The sequence below is a fragment of the Cervus elaphus genome, chromosome 13, assembly GCF_910594005.1.
Source record: "Cervus elaphus chromosome 13, mCerEla1.1, whole genome shotgun sequence".
Taxonomy (NCBI): Eukaryota; Metazoa; Chordata; class Mammalia; order Artiodactyla; family Cervidae; genus Cervus; species Cervus elaphus.
Window position 1 is genome coordinate 45559535 of NC_057827.1, and position 19459 is coordinate 45578993.

The following is a 19459-nucleotide window of genomic DNA, read 5'->3' on the forward strand; positions in this document are numbered from 1 at the left end:
TGATTTTTCTATTTCTATAAAAGGTGTGCAGGCATTTTGATAGGATGATAAACTGAATCTGAAAATTGCTTGCTGTAGTATGGACATTTTAACAGTATTGTTTACTTTAATCCACAAATATGGGCTGTCTTTTCATTTATGTGTGTCTTCTTTAATTTTTTTCATTAGTGTTTCATAATTTTCAGTATACTGATCTTGTACCTTCTTGGGTTAAATTACTACCAAGTATTATATTCTTTTTGATTCCAATGTAAATGGGGCTGTTTTCTTGATTTATCTTCTGTTGTAGGTATATAGTTTTGAGGAGCTGTAGTCTTAATCTGTTTGGGCTGCTATAACAGGAATACCATAGACTGGGTAGTTTATAAAAGACAGGCATTTATTTCTTACAGTTGCAGAGTCTGGAAAGTCGAAGATCAAGGGGCTGGAAGGTTCTGTGTCTAGTGAGAACCCATTTTCTGGTTCACAGACAATGCCCCTTCACCTTGTCCTCATATTGTAAAAGGGGTCAAGGGAACTTTTGGGGGTCTCTTTTGTAAGGGCACTAATCCCATTTATGTGCAATCCACCTTCATGACTTGGTCACCTCTCAAAAGTTCCATCTCCTGATACTATTACCTTCGGGGTTAGGATTTCAGTGTATGTATTCTGGAAGGATACAAATATTCAGTCCATAGCACTGAGTAAGCGCTGTAAACACAGAGGTAGGTAAAGCAGTACTTTTATTATTTGATTTATTGTTTTGTTTGTTATCTCAATGTATTTATTATGGTATATGTTCTTTTTGTGATATGTATACTTATGAATACTTTAGGCTTACTTTTATGTTTGCGACTGTGTAATCCTTTTCAAAAGAATTCCATGAAGCAATAATGTTTTGTATTATAGTAAAATATTTTCACAGTAAATAGATTGATGGAGTGTTTAGACCAGCAGTAAATTAGTACATCTAAAAGTAAAATGTTATCATTGACTAGAGTAGGAGGAAAATATTGGTATTATGTGCCAAAGCTCATTCTCATCTATGTTTTTAAGTCTGTTTGTGTAGGTGTTTATATGCATATATATTTATGTTTGACTGGTGACTTGGCAGTATTTAGTTGTATATCTTGAGCTGACCAGAATTGTCTCTGAGTTTGACAAACTCATGTAAAGAAGCATTTACTAGGCAAGGTACACAACAAGTGTTTGCTACATAGCCTACTCTGCTCTGGTAGATTTAGTCTTTGCCCTGAAGATGCTTAAAATTGTTTCCATGACAGAGATGCGTCCAGTTAATGGAATATAAGGCAGGCCAGTGTAACAACTCAGTTAGAGGTAAAACAAAATGGATGCTTATGATAGGTTGCAACATTTCGACTCTCATTTGTTTCATGACACCCTATCAAATGAAGATTACTTTACCAGTGATGTGTGATTCTATTCTTTATATAGAGCTGATTATTGGATTATTCACTAAAAAATATGTTTGTACCCTGTAAAACAAAACTCTTTTATCAGAGCTGCTTGTGACTTTGATTTAGTGAACCTTTTACTGTATTATTTACTGGAATTTTACATATTAAGGTATGATGTAATTTGTTTCTTCTCCATAGAAAAAAAGAATCACTTTTTCTAACTAAAGTTATCTTGGGAAACCCTATCTTTCAAGAATGTATTTTGCTTTTGCTGGGAGAAGAATGTATAAATGCGGGTTAGTTATTTTATTCATAATTTTTTTTCAGATAAGGGGAGGAATCTAGTCTAAAAGACTATGTGAGCTGAAAATGCTATGTTAATTGAAAGATTCAGTTGGAAATAACTTGAAACAGGTATCATGATCACTGTTCCTTCTGTCTCTGATGATAAATAGAAAATGTTTGTTTTCTGGATTGCTTTATCATTTTTAGTCAGATCTTCTTAGTAGCAAATTACTTTTTGTTATTTTGGTAGCAAAGGAAGGGAAAAAGATTTACACATATAAGCCTTAGTAAAATCTTATAACATTTCAAACTCTGGAGTGATAAAGAAAGCTATTAGGAAATTTTTCCTTGGTTGGAATGTAAGCAATATTACTTTAACAAAAAATAAATAAATAATTAAGAAGGACTTGATAGGGGGTTACTTATGCCTAGGAGTGTGCTAAAGGTTACGGGGAAATCAAAAGTCTCACAAGACATTGGTAATACCCTAAAGTGTTATCTACTTGAGTAGATAAGATTCAGACCTATGAAAAAACTAAGTATGAAAACAGGAAAGCCCCAGAAATACCGATGCAGAGTTTAAACAGCTCATAAGCCCCTGCGTCGTATGTTGGTCCTGACATGTATAGGTATTTACCTGTGTAACGCAGCACAGCTGGGCTTCTGCCAGTTGGTTTTGTGTCAGATGTTTATGTTTGGAGTTAAGTCTAGTGAAACAGAAAACCATATTAACTCTGAGGCTTGGCAAGAGAAGATCTTAAATTCAGAAGATGACAGGGAGATTTTTTAATAGGTTGGGGTCAGTTTCTTTTGCAAAAGTCACCCCAAGGTTTGCTTCAGGCTCCAAATCTAGGTGTTCATTCAGGAGCTAATCTACCTTCCCTGGATTTTTGGATGCTTTTTGGCCTTTGCTGATGGGAGTTTTGCCTAGTAAAGAACAGAGGAATGGGGCTTAAGCTGACTGGGGTATGTGATCACTGTCAAGTCTAGGAACGTCCAGGAGAAAAGATGGAGAACGCCTTGCACCTTCCTGTGAGGAGGTCTTGCCAGCTCTGGCCCTGGCCCTAGCCTTTTGAGGGGTGTCATTATTGAGTCTCATGAACCACTCCAGAGCCCAAGCTTTTTGACTCCTTCTACATATGCTTCATGCTAATGGTGCCAATTTATGCCTTACACAGTTTCTTTAGTGATTGGATCAATTAAGGCTCTGTTTACTGTGACTAAAATCCCCAAACATACTTTCTGAAGCAGAAAAAGGCACTTTGGGCTCTTGGAAGTCAGAGTAGGGCTGATTTCTGGCCCAAGCAGTATCACCAGTACTTAGTTTCTTGTCTCTCAGCTCAGCTTTGCCCTCCCTCTATTGGCTTTATTCTTAGGTAGGTTGTTCACTCATGACTGCAGAATAGACAAGCAGCTTCAGATTTGATATCCTTTTAAAACTAGGAGCCAATAGTCGTTTCCTTATAATATCTCATTGTATCTCATTGGCTCCAGTGGGGTCCCATATCATCTCTCACGAGCTGATTGGCTTAAGACAGAGAGTGGCAGTGTTCCTCTGTTGGATTCTCACCCAAGGTATGTAATTTAGAATGTGGAAGAGGTGATTTCTGAGAGGAAATAATAAATCCAAACATCAAGTAACAACAATAACTGGGCTTATATATTAATATTATGGTTGCAAATTCTGATCACCCATGATTAATAATCTTCAGGGAGTAATATCTGCTTTGCATGGTTATGTGAAAAATATAGAAGGGCTGCTGTGCATTTGACAACAGTAAGAGCCATAAATACTACTGCAATTTGGTTTCCAAGTTTTTGGCCTCCAGATGTTCTCAGAAAGTGTATAGTGTACTGATTAAAGCAGCTTCTATAGCCAGCATGTGTATATGGTCATGTAGGCCTGTGGTTAGAGTGCTTGAGTATTAGTATATTTTGTGAACAAAGGTCAGTTTTGCAGCCAGAATTAAAGAATTGGGCATTGTTGGTAAAAGACTAACTAAACCTTTTCTCTTTCTGCATAACACTGCCTAGAATGAAAATGACCCTTGGTTAGTAAGGATGGCTACCTGGAAATAGAGTTTTCTTAGGCTGGCTCTGACTGTTCTCCAAGAGGAAGTGCTTAGCCATTTTGCCCTGGTCCTGGCTCTGGCCGCTAGGAGGATCCCTTGTCCATTACCTTCCCTGACTTCATCTGCAGTGAGTGATGAGGGTTAAGCCCTGTTTGGCAGCTGTGCAGACTTTGAGCCATTTCCTAACCATCTGATTCCAGAGTCTTGCTGCTCCTACAGACGAGAGCTAAAGAGCCTCCCCTGATTGGGCTGAGTGGGCTGTTAATGACAATATTAACAAGGTTCAATGTTTCTATGATGGTTCTGGGTATAAACATTAGTGCATGCAGTTCTCAAAACAGCAGCACAGGCTGAGGATTTGGGCGCAGTGAGAAAGGCCACTGGGCAGTTCAAGGTGAATTACTATAGGCCTGTTCACATGGCAAGAAAACACTTCATGATTTGCTTCTGCTTTATGGGTCCACATTTTAAGCCAGTCCAGACCATTTTGGGGGCCAGTTATTCAGCCACTTCAGGTTGTTAAAAGTCTGACTTGGCCTCAGATTTGATGAGGCATTCAGCTCTTCCCACAGAACAAGTGACTTGCTTCTGGCAAAGCAAATTCATCCTGAGAAGCCATATTCAAGTCTGGAACACCTGATCCTACCCTTTCCCTTTTCTCTCCCTTCTATAGAACCATGGATTTCAGCTAGATGATAAAGGCTCATAATGTTGTTATAGACCCATGACTTTCACTCTCTTCCCCAGCTGAGTGTTTCATCAGAGATACCTTCAGAGGTCAGATCATAGGCAGATGAGGTGGGGTGGGCTCAAGAAGAGCTTACCAACTTTGACTCTGGGCTTCTTCTCCCCTCTCAAACAGGGCAGCCCAGCTTTGGTCTATATCATTAGAAGAAAGGCTTCCACTACTAACAAAAACCTTGAAAACCATGGTTATTAGCTAAATCCATCATCTCTGCAGATGAAAAACTTAAGGACCAGAGAGGTTACTTGATTGACCTGATGTTACACAGATGCTCACTGGAGGAACTGGCATTAACACTTGGGTTTCCTGAATCCCAGATCAGTGCTCTTTGCGCTTGAGTAGCTGCCTGTTACTTCCCGTGGTGTGGCATGTGGTCTAAGATAAAGGGTGGGAGTCAGGCTCGGCCTATGACTGACAGCATGGATGACTTGGGCAGGCAGCTTCACGTCTTGTTCTTGGCCTCCCAATTCCTCGTTAGGTGAAGCAAGAATAGTCTTGGCTTTCCATCAGGGAGGAAATGCTCTGTGCATGGCTGATGGTGCACCCTGCTAGGATCTTGGCACCTTTCAGACATTTTATCAGCCCCCATTTACCAAGCCTGAATTCCTTCTGCTGTTTCATCCCCCCCTCCCCAATGCTGTTGGTTAACAATGGCATTTAAAATCTCAAGTGGAGGGGGACAATGTAATTGTCTCATTAGACTTGGGGTTTTAGAATGTGGTTCTTCCCCAGAGTTGTGCAGATAGAGTGGATGTAGGTCAGCTTGATTCTCTCTCTATCCGTGGTCTGAGAATATTAAATATGCAAGAGATGGCTGCTTTTGCCCATATCTCCTTCCCCCCAGTTCACATCACACAATGTTTGTTTCTGCTCAGGACTGGAAAGAAATGATTGCTTTAGATTTGCTTTTCTTTTCCTAACTGGAGAAATAACCTCACTGTGTCTTATATAAAAGTGGCTTTTCATGCAGTTTCAGCTTTTGTGGGGGGAGGGGTGTGAGTAATTTTCTCCTTTGTGTCTTATTGCCTCATAGAGAAGAAAACAGAACCCCAATGTTAGGAATGCCAATGATTTAGGAACTTTCTAGCAGGTTGCCATTTGTTCCAACTACCAGGTTTGGTCCCAGAAAAGACTCTCTTGCATTTTGGCTCTGAGTGGTAGGAGTTCTCTGCAGATCAAGGGAAGGGACCCCAGAAGTTGAAGGTGAAGTTGTGTGGCCCCTAGATTCTAAACCTCCTTCCATGTGCCTATCCAGTGCTCAAGTGAGAGCTGGGGCTAGTCTGCGTGAGAAGGTTCTGTGGGTTGTTGTTCATCAGTAGAAATGATTAGGACAGACTTCATTGGTAGGAGTTTGTCTGTGTTCTGTAGAACTAAAACCTATTTACTTCAGAATAACAGTCACTTTCTCAGCTGTTTATATTCCATTTATATTTCTTTTTCTGTTCCTTGCTTTGTTCTTCTGGTCTTTGACAAATGAGAAAAATTCTTTTTAGCAACTTTTAAAAAAGGTAATTAATTGTAATGCTGTCCAGAGAGGAAAAAGTAATCAAATTGCCTAACAGAGAAACATTGTCCATTTGAGTTTTTAATTTGTTTAGCACTAAATCTGATTCTTCCCACTCCCCTTCCTAAATGTGTAACAACAAAGTAGGAGATAATTTTAATTTTTTTCCAAAGTGACTTCAGGGAAATCCCTTTTAGACCTATGGATTTTAGTCCAATGAGGGATCCTCTTCCTTTGGTCTATATTTTGCATATCGTCTGTTTCTTACAGGGCTTCCGTATTGTCTCAGGCTCCACTGGAAATGCAGCAAGGATTCCTAGCACATCCCAGTTGCCATAGCAACAGCAGTCTTTCCCATAATGAGCTGCATCATCTGAACTGATGTCACAGCATCATGCAGCAGGTCAAACAAGGCATCTCCTAGTATTGCATCCTACAGATGTGCTGTAAACATCAAAAGAAGACGGTGGGAGCAGGAGATGGTGAGTGTTAAATGTCTCGGCCTTAATTGCTCGGCTGTTTTCTTGGTTAGCCGGTGTCTGCTAAGGCGGTGATGGGGGGATGTTGTCTGCTTAAAATGGACTAGGGAAAGAAGAGCTGTTTTACCTAAATCTGTTTTCAGGCTGCTGGGTTAAGACAAAGCCCTGTAAGAGTCATAGAGGAATAAAAATATGTGGAATTATTCTTGTTTCATCTCTGCTTGTTATTTTTAGTGTTCTCATGGAATATTTCATAAACATAAGATGTTTTTCTATTGCAAAGCCCCAAATAGGCTCTAAATTGAGCAGTACACAGTATTTAAAGATTATAAAGATATGTTTCTTTTTTATGGGGGAAGCTCATTGGTCCCCTATTTGCTCTTGTGATTTATGAAATATTAAGTGGTTTACAATGTGAAATTCAGTATTTACCTCGTTTGGGTTTCAGTTTCTTCATGGCAAGAAATGAATGCTGAATAAGCATTTGACATAACCCTGATGTGAAAGGGGACCTCTTGCATGTTCAAGACAGAATTTATTAAAAACATAGAGACCTAAACAGAATGAAATTACTTAAGCCTTTTGATTTATATGCTAGTCCTTCAGTCTATGGCCTTCATACTTAGTTGAAAGACTGCCACGATATTTTTTCATCTCTCGCTAGTCTTCAAAATAGCTGGAGTTATTTGCAGGCTGACTTGTACCAAGTCTCCTCTCTGCGGCAGTTGCAGTGAAAGGTAACCCTGTGGAGAGCCTCTGGAAGTGGCAGTGGTATTGCTTAACTTTAACCAGAATCTGGTAAGATGAATAAATAGCTGAATCCTCAGCGACTATGGTGAATACAGATCTCTGGGCTTGGTCATAACCTCAACTCAATTCTGAAACTCTACGATAAACACATATGGTGCTTATTTAAACTCCTGTCTCTGTCTTTAGGCCTCATCCTCACCATTATTATTTTTTTAAAATACATGACTTGGCATTGTCAGATAAGGAGCAGTGAGTTGCCTTTTGTTTTGGGAAATGGATTTCCCTGGTGCAGCTGATTGTTACTAAGGGAGAGAAAGGAGGAGGCACATGTCAGTTCAATTGATCAATATGTCCACTTGGAATCAGGGAGTGGTCTTTTGGCTCAGTGCTGCCAAGCTGATAGTTCTTATTTGAAAAGTCTTACAGGAATGAATGGCAACCCTTGAGTTCCTCTTCTTTTAGGCTGTTTATTGAGCCTGAAAGAGATGTTTCACAGGGAGCAGGAAAAGCAATACCTCTTGCCAGCTTGGAGTGATTTTTTTTTTTTTTTTGCACAGAGTCGAGCATATTGGTCCCATTATTAGGCACTAGCTAGAATGAAAGACCTTGGGTTTTAATTAGTTTGTTTATATATATCACACACAGGCTGCTCTTGGTTCTTTTAAGTTTATGTGCCTGACATGCAGCTTTATGGGATGGGAGAGGTCAGCTCAGTCTGGCTTTATCGCAAGCATTTAGGAGCATGGGTTGGTTGTTCATTGCCTGCTTTTTTGTGTTGTATAATGTGAGCAGAAAGCTCTGCTGGGACTTCTGGGTGTGAACACAGCTAAGTCAGAGGCTCTAGGGTGACAGGGAGGAGTGCTGGATGGTGGTGGGGGTGGGGGGGAGTGGCGGTGAGGAGAGGGGAAGTGCATCTCATGGCTGGATTATGGGTCTGGAGAAAATCACTCAGTGGCCATTGAAATTCATTTGAAGTGTTACTTCCAGGGAAAAGCAATGAAGAAAGACTTGTTTGATAACATAAATCGCTAGGAATAAAAGTAACCGAAGGCAGCATTTTAACGAGTTTCCTATTTGCTTAATGTTTGTTTCTTTTGTCTAACAGTGCTCTTAGCTGCTTCATCATGGGTGATTTGTACAATTACTGGAAGTCGCAGAAGCCAGATTCCTTAAGGGTAGTGTTAGAAACAGTGGAGTCATGCTTCGAGGGTGGGGAGTGCGCTGGTGGGTGTGGGCTGACGCAGTTATCTGGTGGAATATCCTTCTACTTTAGAGGTGCCTGTGATCTCTCCTCACCCCTGCACATATTCAAAATACAGTTGCAGCTCTCCAACTTCATGCTTTTGTGCTCTTTTTGCTCCAGGAGAACAAAGCCCTAATAATGGGAACTGTTATCCTGAGTGCTCAGTTTCTTTTCAGAGCCTGTGCTGCTCTCTGATTAGCTGTGTGTCTTAATTATTGGCTAAGGCTATTTCAGTTGTCTTAGTTTTAATATATCCCCAAGGGGTAGATGGGGTGTATGTATGTGTACCAGGGAAGGGAGGGATTGCTCTATGGCTGCGTTTTGTGGCGTTTCATTGAAACTTTCTAGAAGGTAGAGAATTTTCTTTCACAGTTTTAAGAGAAAGATCATTATGATCATATTTATTGTGTGGCCAAGTTTAGACCATGGAAGCCTCATGAGAAACTAACCTCCTCTATGCTTTTGGTTATAGCTTTCTTCATTGAATTACAAAGTTACAAATAAGTTAATCCTTTGGATAATTAGGCCATGGTGGGATGATAAAAATAAAAATCATAATAACAACCAAGCTCTTATTTATTCAGTTTTTATTGTGTGGCACTGAACTAAACATTGACTATAACTTATTCGGCCTGTATAATGACATTATGAAATAAAGAGTAGCAATCTCATTTTATAGGATTAGATATTATTTATATTTTACAGGAACCAAGTCTTCGCCAGGTTACCAAATTTGGCTAAGGTCATATAGTTAATAAGTGACTGGACCAGGATTCCAAATCGGTGTGCTTTGACTGTGATACCCACCTGCTTACCCACAGTCATCTGAGTTTTATGGCGTCTTAACTGTGTGTATCATACGCGCAGTCACCTTTACTCTATCATACTCACCCCACCCTTCTCATTCTGATTGGAAAATCAGATTTCACTCATAGAATGAAATCTCATCTAAAACACTAAGATCAGTTTTGCTACAGGGATGAGCATGAATCTTGGTCAGATCCTACTCTGACCCTAGAGATTAAAGCAATGCACAACGGATACTCAGACCTTTTGCCAGTACCCTTGCTCGACATACCTTTCTAGCAGGATCTGTGTATGGGAAATGCTACATTAATGAGTGTGGGCATGGTGGAGCTGTACTGAAAGCAGGTCTTACCTGAGTCAGTAATGATTCAAGTTTGTTGTACCTGTCTTATCAGCTGCATTATTTAGTGCTCTGCTAACTTTAAGGCATTTAAATTCTGCCAACACCAGACAAGGAATAGAGGAGTAAACTTCTCTTACAGCCAGGAAGGTGTACTTTGAATCCATCTCTTTGGTTAAGAAGTTAAAAGAGAGTTATTTTGCTGAATATTATCAGTGGCTGAATCTAAGTGCTTCCTATTTCTGACAGAGTACAAGAATGACAGTCTTGTGCAACATCCTGGAAGCCTTGTGTTTGAGGAGAGCTGATACAGTCATCTCTGCATCATCTTGCCCATCCCCAGTTATCCACACCCAGTGTCATTATTGGGCTGTAAGGGCTGTTCTTTGTTTGACTGTGGGGCTAATGCACACACTGACAGCACATTGATATTGATTCTGGTCTGGTGAATACTTAGAAATATTATTCCTCAGAGCTCATTAGCTGTTTCTAGGTTCTGGGAAGAAGTTAATGTTTCTCCCATCCTGTCTCAAGGAGGCCCAAGCTCATGTCTGTGTGAGCTACAGGAATTAGAGGCTGACAGAAAGCAACAGAATTGCTGGGTACAGTGACTACAGGAGTTAGGTTCTATTGGGGGAATAGAAAAGCCAGTGAAATTTAGGGAAATTGGTAATTCTGCCACATCTCAATTTAAAAAATCACAGAATCAGGGAATGATAACTTGTTTTGATCCTGTGTATTCAATTCAATTTAACAACTTTTTATTGAGTATCTACTATGTGCCAGGTGATGTTGGAGAACATAGCAGTGGGACAAGATAGATGCAGATTTCTTCCCCACTACATTCTATCAGGGATGGGGATGGAGAGAACAAATAAAACAGGTAAATTTATGGTGGAATAATTTATTCTTTTGATACTGTAATACTATTTCTGTTTACTTATGTTTCAGAGATACATCAATTATCTGTGTACATAGACATATATGGCCTACACATGGAGGTAAAATCACTGCATTGAAGGATAGCTTTGATTTTTTTCTTCTTGAGTTTGGATTAGAATCTTGCTGGGTGTGACCATAGCCAATATGGCAATAAGCATTTTGTTGGTATTAAGCTGTTATGAAAAGTGTAATTGTAATTATTTTGCATGTCTATCTCAATTGATGTAAACCTGATGTATGGAAATATGAAATGTATATGACAGATCAGTTTAAGGAGGTTTTTTCATTTTAATGAAAGATAGTTCTCATCTTTAAAAACTCTCTAGTGAGCCCTCTAAATGGCACGCTTCAGCCAGCATGCTGGTGGAGATATGTGCCAGTCACCTCTAGCCACAAGCAACCTGTTCATTCACCCTAGTATGCCTTACAAACATCACTTTAAATGGGAAGCATTTGTTAAACAATCATATTAACTAATGGTTCCAAACAGGAAAAGTATGTCAAGGCTGTATATTGTCACCCTGCTTATTTAACTTATATGCAGAGTACATCATGAGAAATGCTGGGCTAGATGAAGCACAAGCTGGAATCAAGATTGCCGGGAGAAATAGCAATAACCTCAGTTATGCAGATGACACCACCCTTATGGCAGAAAGTGAAGAGGAACTAAAAAGCCTCTTGATGAAAGTGAAAGAGGAGAGTGAAAAAGTTGGCTTAAAGCTCAACATTCAGAAAACTAAGATCATGGCATCTGGTCCCATCACTTCATGGGAAATAGATGGAGAAACAGTGGAAACAGTGTCAGACTTTATTTTTTTGGGCTCCAAAATCACTGCAGATGGTGATGGCAGCCATGAAATGAAAAGACGCTTACTCCTTGGAAGGAAAGTTATGACCAATCTAGATAGCATGTTAAAAAGCAGAGACATTACTTTGCCAACAAAAGCCCGTCTAGTCAAGGCTATGGTTTTTCCAGTGGTCATGTATGGATGTGAGAGTTGGACTGTGAAGAAAGCTGAGCGCCGAAAAATTGATTCTTTTGAACTGTGGTGTTGGAGAAGACTCTTGAGAGTCACTTGGACTGCAAGGAGATCCAACCAGTCCATCCTAAAGGAGATGAGTCCTGGGTGCTCATTGGAAGGACTGATGCTGAAGCTGAAACTCCAATCCTTTGGCCACTTGATGTGAAGAACTGACTCATTGGAAAAGACCTTGATGCTGGGAGGGGTTGGGGGCAGAAGGAGAAGGGGACGGCAGAGGATGAGATGACTGGATGGCATCACCGACTCGATGGACATGTGTTTGAGTAATCTCCGGGAGTTGGTGTTGGACAGGGAGGCCTGGCGTGCTGTGATTCATGGGGTCGCAAAGAGTTGGACACGACTGAGCGACTGAACTGAACTGAATGTATGCAAAACTTTGATTGTATTTTTATAAATTTTCATGAAGTTTTTCATGTTCACGCATGTGTGAAGAATATCTAACTTGTGACTGTCACTTGCGGATTGACTGTTCCTCTTTGATGGCAGTCAGACATACCCAGCTCTATAGGTGGGCCATGGGTGGGAAGGCTTTTCCAGGGAGTATCACTTTTTATAGGAGTCTGGCTACGGCAACAAACTTTTATGTATTTTCTATTAGTAAGGCCTAATATTTCTTCTCCACAAGCACACACCTATCAACAGCTGAATCCCCCAGCTGGTTTTAAGACTTGGTGAGAACAAGGGCTACTTTGTTCCCCTTGTCAGCCACCAGCCATGTTTGTCTCAGTTCTTTCACTATAGGGCATACTCCAAACTCTTCCAGCCCTGTTACTTTGAATCCCAAGGGGAAATAAGGAGAGAATGTAGGAGCTTTAGAATAGGTCTAACACTAGGTGATTCCTGAGTTTGTTTTATATAGCTACAGGACAGGCTTCAGAGGCAGGCAACCTGTGCTGCCCTGTGCTGAGAGGGCTCCACACTTGGTTTAATGCTCTAGTGTTGCCAGCTTGAAATTCTCAACAATTCTGGGGGCAAGGGGTTCTGCATTTTTATTTTACGCTAGACCTTGCAAATTACCTAGCCATCTGTATGGCCCCTTTGATATAAAAAACTGACACACAATTCTGAGTTTTGTCTAAGAATTAGATGATGTGACTCAGTTGGCAAGAGTTGACCACCTTAGATGGAGCATCATGGTCTCCCCCTGCTGTCCATTTACCCCCACTGCTGCTGCCTGAGCCCTTTTAGTTTGAAACTTCTATTCTGGAATAATTCAAATAGCAGTTGTAGAACTTTAAAAAACAGAAGAACCATTGTCAGATAACCCAGAGCAAAGACACCATGCATGGTAATTTAGAAGCATCCATGATAATTCAGCACCATACACCCGTAATTCAGTGGCATTTCTTTTATAGGCAATAAGGGACATATTACATTATGCCTGAAGATATTTGATAGGTCAGGCTTATTTTTCACCACTGCTGCTTTCAGGGGAGAAATCAAATGTTCTTTGCAAAGCAAGCTGATTAACCATCCTATTGGCTCATTGTTTGAATTAATTCTCCCACCCTTTGTTACTACTTGATTACTTTTTATCACCTGCTTTGTTTAACTCTCATTTAAATTACACAACATTTTTATGCTGGTTGAGTATTTGTTTAGCACTATTTTTCTATTCTCTCTTTCTAGGAGGCTGGGGGCCTCTAATTTGAGATTATATTACTATAGGAAGAGTTCACTTTTTCTAATTAAAAAGGTAATTACAGTCAATATTTATAATGAACTCTTTTTCAGCAAGGTAGTTCCACCCATGCTAATGTTCGTAAGTCCAGATCTGCCATTACTCTTTACAATAGTGAGATGGTGACAAACTCTTGGACCTTAGAATAGGTGACGCATTCTCTCCAGTCATGTCACAGTGAGAAGATGCTGTACTAATTTGCAGATGAGCAGAGAAACATTAGAGAATTGACATGAATGATGGTACTTGATGCACTGGAAAAAGTTAATTTTTTTTTTTTTTTTTGTGTTTGTGTGGCTGTGTGACAGTAAACAAGGGTCTGACAAATCCATAAGCGGCTTTTGTCATGTCTTAGAGATGGAGTCTTCTCTAAGGATCAAGTTCCAAGGACTCACAGCCTTGCTCCATACCCTATGTAACTATCCTAATGCCTACCACGTCCACCACTGTACAAACTCTAGAGCCAGCTGTTTCAGATAATTTTATCAGCAGTCAACAATCAACAAGTATGTCAAGTGTCTACCATGTGCAAGCTCATGTGCTGAAGAAACACTTTCCAAATAAGGACAGCCAAAGGCAAGCACATGTATATTAGTTAGAGAGCTTGTCACAGGTTTAACACCATGCTGTCTGGGCTCTGCCTGTAGACATTCTGATTCGTTCTTCTCTTGCTCTAGAGATACTCTGAGATGGGGCTTCAGGTGTAGCTTCAGATGGCAGCTGGGGCTGCCATCTCATCTTCTGTTCTCATTCAATTCCTTGATTTAAATGTGTTTTCTTCTTTAAAAATATCATACTCAGACTTTACTTATTTTACTTTGGCGTATAGCCGATTAACAATGTTGTAATAGTTTCAGGTAGAGAGCAAAGGGACTCAGCCATATAAATATGTCTTCTTAAACAACTCATTACTTTTTCTGGCCCACTCAAAGTCTGTTTCCCACATGCTCTCAGCTTTTTCAGTTCTTAGTGCTCATCCTTTGTTTATACCCCACCAGTCTCCTATCACTGTTCCTGTGGGATAGCTGTCAACCCACCATCATCCTCCCCACCAGCAGTCCCCCAGGCTCCCATCTTCCCTGCTACTGTTTATTCCCATTATATTAGCATAAAAATAGCCCATCTAAAACCAAATGACATTTCAGTTCCCCTTGTGAAGCAATCTGCTTACATTTAGCTTTAAATAGTGAATTGTGATATTCCACTCTATTTAACTTGTTTTTTGCCTTTGTGTGATTTAAAAGAGAATGTGTCTGGAATGCATATTAATCACTCTTGCAGGCAGTCTATGTGGGGCATTGACTAGAAATTACCAAAAGAGCAGGCCTTAGGTAGTAGAAGGCTATGTGCAAAGTGAAAACAGGTGTATGAACATAGTTAAAAAATTGTGCATTTTCAGCTTTTTGTTGTGTTTGTTCAGTCACTAAGTTGTGTCAGACTCTTTGTGACCCATAAAGAACTAATGAAAATGGGGAGAGGGGATGGTGAGAGGGTAGCCATCATGGCAAGGTTCCAGTCTTGAGTAGGAGTGGCATGCAGCTTCTAGAACACTGAGAATATGTGTCTCAGAAGAGCAGCTGCTTAAAGAGAAAGGACAGACCTGAAAATAAAGGTCAAAATAAAAACAACCACAAAATAGGCATGACTACTTAGGTCAGTTCAGTTTAGTCACTCAGTCATGTCCGACTGTGCAACCGCAGGGACTGCAGCACACCAGGCCTCCCTGTCCATCACCAACTCCCAGAGTCCACCCAAACCCATGTCCATTGAGTCGGTGATGCCATCCAACCATCTCATCCTCTGTCGTCCCCTTCTCCCGCCTTCAATCTTTCCCAGCATCAGGGTCTTTTCTAATGAGTCAGTTCTTCTCATCAAGTGGCCAAAGGATTGGAGTTTCAGCTTCAGCATCAGTCCTCCCAATGAATATTCAGGACTGATTTCCTTTAGGATGGACTGGTTGGGGGTCTTTTCCAATGAGTCAGTTCTTCACATCAAGTGGCCAAAGGATTAGAGTTTCAGCTTCAGCATCAGTCCTCCCAATGAATATTCAGGACTGATTTCCTTTAGGATGGACTGGTTGGATCTCCTTGCAGTCCAAGGGACTCTCAAGAGTCTTCTCCAACACCACAGTTCAAAAGCATCAATTCTTCAGCACTTAGATTTCTTTATAGTCCAGCTCTTACATCCATACCTGGGTACTGGAAAAACCATAGCTTTGACTAGACAGACCTTTGTTGGCAAAGAAATGTTTGTGCTTTTTAATAAGCTGTCTAGATTGGTCATAGCTTTTCTTCCAAGGAGCAAGCATCTTTTAAGTTCATGGCTGCAGTCACCATCTGCAGTGATTTTGGAGCCCCCCAAAATAAAGTCTCTTACTTTCCATTGTTTTCCCATCTCTTTGCCATGAAGTGATGGGACCAGATGCCATGATCTTAGTTTTCTGAATGTTAAGTTTTAAGTCAACTTTTTCACTCTCTTCTTTCACTTTCCTCAATAGGCTCTTTAGTCCTTCTTTGCTTTCTGCCATAAGGGTGGTGTCATCTGCATATCTGAGGTTATTGATATTTCTCCCGGTAATCTTGATTCCAGCTTGTGGTTCATCCAGCCCAGCGTTTCTCATGATGTACTCTGCAGATAAGTTAAATAAGCAGGGTGACAGTATACAACCTTGATGTACTTCTTTCCCGATTTGGAACCAGTCTATTGTTCCATGTCCAGTTCTAACTGTTGCTTCTTGACCTGCATACAGATATCTCAGAAGGCAGGTCAGGTGGTCTGGTATTCCCATCTCTTGAAGAATTTCCCACAGTTTGTTGTGATCCACACAGTCAAAGGCTTTGGCCTAGTCAATAAAGCAGAAGTAGATGTTTTACTGGATTTATGTTGCTTTTTTGATGATCCAGTGGATGTTGGCAATTTGACCGCTGGTTCCTCTGCCTTGTCTAAATCCAGCTTGAACATCTGGAAGTTCATGGTTCATGAACTGTTGAAGCTTGGCTTGGAGAATTTTGAGCATTACTTTGCTAGAGTGTGAGATGAGTGCAATTATGTGGTGGTTTGAGCATTCTTTGGGATTGCCTTTCTTAGGGATTGGAATGAAAACTGACCTTTTCCAGTCCTGTGGCCACTGCTGAGTTTTCCAAATTTGCTGGCATATTGAGTGCAGCACTTTCACAGCATCATCTTTCAGGATTTGAAATAGCTCAACTGGAATTCCATCACCTCCACTAGCTTTGTTTGTAGTGATGTTTCTAAGGCCCACTTGACTTTTCATTCCAGGATGTCTGGCTCTAGGTGAGTGATCACACCATCGTGATTATCTGGGTCATGAAGATCTTTTTTGTACAGTTCTTCTGTGTATTCTTGCCACCTCTTCTTAATATCTTCTGCTTCTGTTAGGCCCATACCATTTCTGTCCTTTATTGTGCCCATCTTTACATGAAATGTTCCCTCTGTCTATCAGATCTAATCCCTTGAATGTATTTCTCACTTCCACTGTATAATCATGAGGGATTTGATTTAAGTCATACCTGGATGGTTCAGTGGTTTTCCCTACTTTCTGCAATTTAAGTCTGTTCAGAGAACTATAAGAACCAGATTAGTGAATTAAGATATTATGATTTTCACTAATTTAGTATTAAATAATTGATAACATGATTTTTAAACATTTAAATTTTGACTAAACTGAAAATGAATGTGCTAAGAGGCAGAGGCATGGGAAAGGTAGCATGACCAGCTTAAGAAGAGACATGTTTCACCATGTTATTTTTTACTTAGAATGTTTTTCCTTTTGGTCTTTGCTCTGATTAGTTATTATTAAGTTTATTTGTTGTGAAGGTGTATATATTTTGTTTTAACTTTAAAAATTATTCTTTAAGAAAATAACAAAAATCATGGTCTCTAGCATAATGTTTTTTTCTGGTTCTTAGGTGCTAAATCTTAATATCATCCTTTTGTAAATACTGCATATACCTAGATACCCAATATAAAGTTGTAAAATGAGTTCTGTCAGCCAGTTTGAGGGATAAAAAAAAAAAAATTCTCCTTTTCAAAGATACCCTGCACCTTCAAATGGTGGTGGAAAGGCTACATTACCCAACTTGAAGTTAATTTTTGCCTAGCTTATACCAAATGAGAGATTTCCATTCCAGATTTTGAAATCCTAAAATCTAACAACTTATTCACATGTATGTAGACGGATATTCTCTGTTCAGAAGATTAGTGGTTGGGAGGTGGGCAGGGGTGGGTGGTCCTCGTATGGGAGCAATAGCCATGTTTCCCTTCTTGAGTCACTCTGTCTCCTGACACTCCTAAACCTAAACAGTAGACAAGAATAGAGCCTGGCATGGTGGGTTTTGGAGCCAGGCATATTTACCTTTGAATCTTAGTTCTAACATAAGATGACAAGATCAGTGATTTTGAGTTTCTTGGAGTGTCATTTTCCCCATATATAAAATGAGGGGGTACCCACTCCAGTATTCTTGCCAGGAAAATCCCATAGACAGATCCTGGCTGACTACAGTCCATAGCGTCACAGAGTCAGACACGACTGAACACACCCACACACATATCCATTTTATAGAATTGTAAGTGTTTTTATGTAAAGTTACTAGCACAGAGCAGGCATTTGATAAATAAAAGTTATTATTATTTCTCTACTCAGAAGTAGTGGGATAAGATTATTGCTCCTCCAAGAAAAAATTTAATTTCTCAACTTCAATTCTGAAACCAATGAAATAATTTTCAAAGCTTTTATTAATGGAAAGAAAAACCCTTTAATATATTTTAAATTCTTATACTGTACTAGGCACATATATTATCTCAAGTAATTTCTTTTTCCTGCTTAATTTTTCTCCATGGCACTTATCACCATTTGAAAACTACACATTTTACTATATTGTTTGTCTCCCCTTGGTACAAAGCTAGTTGCACAAGGGCAGAGATTTTTGTTTATTTCATTCACTAATGTTTCCTTAGCTCTTAGAATAGAGCCTCGCATGTGGTGTGGTTCAGTACATTCTTGTTGCATGAATGAATGAATCCACATACCCTTTGAGAGAGGCAACTTGATTGTATTCAGTATGTAGAAAATGAACTCTCTATTGCAGTGATGCTTTTCAAGGTTCTGAACATCCCTGAGTGACTCTTGCTTTTCCAGATAACCATGTGGCTGGTGGTTAGGTCACTATACACCATTCAGTTTCTAAATCCTTCCCCTGAAAGCAGGGATGTTGCCCACATATCCCTGATGGGCTTTTCCTGTCTATGGGGTTTCTAAAAGAGAGCTAGAGTTTCCCAGGTCTTTTGAAAGATACGTTGATTCTCCTACTGGTGGTTGTCTTCTTTCTCTTTAGCGAATTTGAGCCTCCTTTAGGAACAGTTCTTTATTCTCCTTTAAATCATGAATCCTCAGTGTATTGATTGATACATTAGTGAGTTTCAAAAGAATCTTCAAGGAAAGCACCAGATAGGGGGAATAATAAGCCATGGATTCAGCCCTTTTCTATTGCTATAAAAATGCTCTAATGAGAAATAAAGCAAAGCACAGGCACATAACAATATATTTGCTTGGTCAGAAGATCATACCACCTCATAATGAAGGAAATAATTAAGATAGCCAATTTCTGCTATATATTTTAAATTAGAGGCAAACTGTCTTTTAACAGTGGATGTCTATAGCTGAATTTTGTACCAAAGACATATTCTAAATGTCATACTTTTGAACTGAGTATTTGTTTCTCAACCAACAAGTGTGAGATTTTTTTTTCTTGAAATTCAAACCATTTTGACAGCATTCTATTTTTAGAATGTCTTCCTCTTTTAAAGGTCAAAACAATATCCAAAAGCAATTAGAAAAACATCTTGGGAGAAGGCAGTGTTCTTGTTATACCATAATATTGATGGGCTGAATAAGAAAATATAATAATGTTAAGTTTATAGTTCATAGTGTTTTTATTTTATGGTTATGAACATATCTAATGTATTTACTTTTAGCAACCTTCTCATGCTCCAGAATGGGCTTCCCTGGTGGCTCAGATGGTAAAGTGTCTGCCTGCAATGCGGGAGACCCAGCATCGATCCCTGGGTCGGGAAGATCCCCTGGAGAAGGAAATGGCAACCCACTCCAGTACTCTTGCCTGGAAAATTTCATGGACGGAGGAGCCTGGTAGG

At 39.8% G+C, this 19459-nt stretch overlaps 1 protein-coding gene across 1 annotated transcript in view; it reads left to right on the plus strand.

Annotated features, from left to right (window-relative positions):
* Positions 1–6384: 6384 nt before the first annotated feature.
* AKAP6 (A-kinase anchoring protein 6) overlaps positions 6385–19459 on the plus strand; it is a 493795-nt gene continuing 480720 nt past the window's right edge. Inside the window, exon 1 of the mRNA XM_043921795.1 lies at positions 6385–6485. The gene's annotated coding sequence lies outside the window, so the exon portion shown is untranslated. The remainder of the gene's footprint in view (positions 6486–19459) is intronic.